The sequence below is a fragment of the Carassius carassius genome, chromosome 22, assembly GCF_963082965.1.
Source record: "Carassius carassius chromosome 22, fCarCar2.1, whole genome shotgun sequence".
Classification (NCBI taxonomy): Eukaryota; Metazoa; Chordata; class Actinopteri; order Cypriniformes; family Cyprinidae; genus Carassius; species Carassius carassius.
In genome coordinates, this window is record NC_081776.1 from 20112535 (window position 1) to 20117122 (window position 4588).

The window sequence follows — 4588 nt, forward strand, 5'->3', positions numbered from 1 at the left end:
GTAAACCTTAAAGCACAAGATTCTTCATCACTATTATGATGAAAACACAAAACAACAAAAAAAATTCAACCATGATAAAAACAAATGCTACATATTTATGTAGAAAGTTTTACAGATTTGTTTACATAAGGTCATTTGATGAGGTAGAGCACTAATATATTCCTATTAATATATATATTTTCTTAAGATTACATTTTAATAGACTGCTTTAAGAGGAAGTCACTGAACATGTTTGCAATGAATGCAAATAAATGCAAAACAACAACAACAACAACAACAACAACAACAAAAACCTCTCTTAAGGAAGCTGAAACTTAAATTTGAATTCTACGAAAACAAATAATGCAGTTTAATTCTCAGCAGGTGGGTTTGGTTTATTGGCTTAATTTGTTGTTCTTAACAGCTTTTCAATGGGGTTTAAAGCAACTGTACGTAGTTTTATGCATTTCTGTGACTTTGTGAGTGGAATTCACCATCCTAAAGACAGTATAGTACTAAATATATAGTTGTTGCTGTAGCATAGCAATCCGCCCTTTACACTGGATTTTGTACCTAGTCACGACAATGACATACTCCCAAACAGACATAGTTTTTCACCATATAATTCAATTTACCCAAGGTGTGCAAGATGGAGCCTCATGCACAGTCATAAGAAACTTGGTTGGACACTCCTCGAATAATATTTCAAGGGCAATATCCATTTAAAAACATTTTTACAAATTTTGTTACAAATTGTGATGTCAAAGATATCAAAACATACCTTATGTCTCTAGTAACTCTATAATAACAGGGTCACATTTACTCCCAAATTTATATGCTTTATAAAAAAACATTAATGGCTCAGGTTACATACCTTTTTTTGGAGTCACACTTTAGTTTGGGGACCAATTCTCGCTATTAACTAACTAGTAACTATAACTTTTGCCTCAATAAACTCCTAATTTGCTGCTTATTAACAGCAAGTAAGGTAGTTGTTAAGTTTAGGTATTGGATAGGATTAAGGAGTCTAAAATATGGACATGCAGAATAAGGCATATTGTGCTTAATAATGTGCTTTATAAGTACTAATAAACAGCCAATATGCTAGTAATATGAATGCTAGAGATTGTTAGCTTATACATTGTGCGCACTGATGCCACTTAAGTTTATGACCAAACAGTCGTTATATAGTGCATTTCTGTAAACGTTCACAGTCATTGTTTGTGTATATATAATGTATATTCATTGCACAACAAAAAAATAAGGAACACACTATTTATATAGTGCATTCCTAACATTTTCAGAAGTTATTGTGTAACAACATGGAACAATGATATATATATAAAATATTATTTTTCATTTAGTCATGAATTTGAAATGTATTAGTTGATTTGGCAAGGGAGTGACTTCTTATTCATTTTGCTGGAATTAATTGCTTCAGATTATTCAAATGCACTAAAAGATCTTCATTTGAATGTTTTACATTTAAATCTCATGATTCCATGTATAACAATAAAATAGGTACCTTTAATAGGCAATGGCGTTTAGTGATATATATACATACACATTTGTGTATATAATATGTATCTGTGTGTGTGTGTATGTACATTATATACATCCTATTAGGCCTTTGCTGGTCAGTTAGAACTGCTAGATGTACCGATAGTGTATGTACATTTATACAAAAAGATCAAATGTCCATTTTGTGATCAGGAAACCTTATTTTTTTTGCCACTCTGAAAAAGTCTGAAAGAGAGAAAATTACATTTTAGAATTGTAATCTAAAAATACCACAGTGACTTTGAGAATGAAATGTGACAACTAAATCTACCGTCTCACCTGTGATGTTTGCTAGTCTGCGTTCGACCCCCAGCAATACAGCCATTCTCTTTGACTTGGTTTCTCTGGTTCCTATGGTATTTATCCGTGGCCATAGCTGGTGATGAACAAGCTTCCACTGTTGTTTGCTTTGCCATACAGGGCCTGACCACACAGCTATGGTAGAACACTGGCACATCCTGGCACCGCAGCTCCTCCCACTCAATGCAGCCGGAGACTGGCTGGTCCGTCTGAAAGTCAAAGTTCCAGCGGTCTTTGGCGATCTCAACATTCATGCAGAGTAGCCTCTGGAAGTCTTGCTGCAACTGCTGGTGGTCCACTGGGCCAAACAGGTTCCGCCGAACCACTGCTGCCTGGGGCTTAATGTCCTCCTCTTGCCCTTCCAGCAACCCAAAATAATATACATCTGGTGTCATGGACATGTTCCTGGGACAAAGGAAAGAAATGCCCCAAAAACATTCAAGTTAGAACACATTAGAGTACATTTTTTACTAATGTAGATAACAAAATGATATATGAGGAATGTCTTGGCATTTGTCATGATGTCATGACTGGCATTTTGGTGATTTTTTGTAGATATGAAGTCAGTTCTCTGTAAGTTCCCACAGGGCTCCAAGAAGATCAAGCACAAGAGTAGTACATCACATGTTCTAGTAGCATCTGAATAGCTTTGATATTTTTGATTCTAATGCAAAGACATTCAGACACTGTAAGTGTGATGCAACTTCTTAGATACACTCTGTGTTAATGAAAAATGCCAAAAGAGCATATGTGCATGCAAAAAAAAACAAACAAAACAATTAAATATATATATATATATATATATATATACCATTCAGCTAAATTACTTATTTAGCAGATTTGTTCCAAAATAGTTAAATTCCTTTTTAAAGAATCCTTGAATTGAGCCTTTTTTCCTCTATAGTTAAAAACAAAAACTTTTATAATTACAATTTACTTTTAAAATGTTTGTAGTAATAATATTAAAATAAATATCAAAATAAACTTTTTAAAATGTCATCCAACAAGGTTTTTAAAATAATTTTTTTAAACTGTTTATTTATTTTTCCTAACTATTTTTGTTCAAGAAATTCTAAGATTATGTCAAATTACTTAAACTCAATTTAAAGAATCCTTTTATTGATGTTTTTTCCTTCATGATTTCTTTTGTTTGGTATATCCCAAAATATCATTTTAGAAATTTAATTAAAGCTGTATGTATGAATTGCACTTTTAATACACATTTTTAATAAATAAATAAAAAATATATACGGGACATGAAAAAGTTATTTTAATTACGTTTATTTGTACTGTACGATCACAACATCATTATTCATACTGAAGTAGTAATTAGATTTGTTTACGTCGAAAAAGTAGGCGCGGCACGCCTAGCAAATCACTAGTACACTTCACTAAACACTATACTTCACAAGTACACACTCACACACGCGCACGAGAGAGTAGAAAACATGAGGAATGACTGACACTGTCACTCATTGCCAATTACGTTTAACAATCATTACCAATAAAACAAGACGTGCACTGATAGACATATATACAGATAAAGTAGATAGATAGATAGATAGATAGATAGATAGATAGATAGATATAGATATTTATAGATAGATAGATATTTACTTTTACCTAGTACTTACCTAGACTTAGTACTTGTGCAGTGAAATGTATAGGCATACAGACATTTCCATATCAACAACAATCGAAAAAGATTAACTCACCATTCGATTAACAGCAGAGCTCTGGATGAGGGATATTAAATCTACAGTTCACGTTTCTATACACTTTCTGATAAATGACAGACGATGAACGACCTGAGCAACAACCACAATAAGAGCAGCCCTCAAACTAACAAGCTCATCTGCAGCACGTTGTTTGTTTTGATGGCAGGACTGCCCATTGTCACGTGACCCGCTGCATTCAATGTTTAAATTATAACGTCAAATAACACAGATTTTTTTTTTACTCACTGCTGCTAACAATACAGTATGTGTTAAATGAACGTACTTTTTCTACGTTTGAAGTTGTGGTGAGGTTTATTTGGAAAGTAGGTCAAATCGTCCAGAACCCCCGCGCGTGACACACATTCACTGTTTTGCTCTAGTCATGTTCAGCCAGTGTTCAGCTCGGGCGCGCGCTAAGGAACTCCAGTCACGTTGATAATGCAACGTGACAAGGAGGAGCCACACACAACAATTCATTTTCTCTTGCTTATGATGAAGAAATGCGAGAGAAGCAACATTTTAATGCATTTGTTTAGAAAAAATGCATACAGTGAAAACAGAGCAGGCATGGTAGATTTTAGGTTGTAAGCCTGTAATGTTTATTTTAATAAATAACAAATCTTACAACTTGTGTGATTGTTTTGCAGATTTACTGTACAGTATGTCCTTCCATAACATGTGTAACCAGCAGATGTCGTAAGTGTTTGGTGTTTGAATGCATTCAAATAGTGAATTATTCTGTAAATCAATTGGTCATTAGAATTTTTTTTAGCTTAATTTCTCCTATTATCCCTCAAGTTTCTTGCTCAGCTAACAGCAAAAGTGGTTGTATTCTCATCTCAAAGGTATCACTGTCATTAATTAGAAAAGAGAAGGACCATGTGGTGGAGATGCAATCTGATGATGATCCTGAGCAGTTCATTAAACAGTCATCGATCATTAAAGATTTGGCTTGGAATGTAAAGATGTATTTTTCCCTTTACGAACAAATGGCATTTCAGCCCACCAAACAGTGTTGCCAGATTGGAAAT

At 33.8% G+C, this 4588-nt stretch overlaps 1 pseudogene; it reads right to left on the reverse strand.

Annotated features, from left to right (window-relative positions):
• Window positions 1–1669: 1669 nt before the first annotated feature.
• Window positions 1670–2240, reverse strand: LOC132098589 (cyclin-dependent kinase inhibitor 1B-like; annotated as a pseudogene).
• Window positions 2241–4588: the final 2348 nt, after the last annotated feature.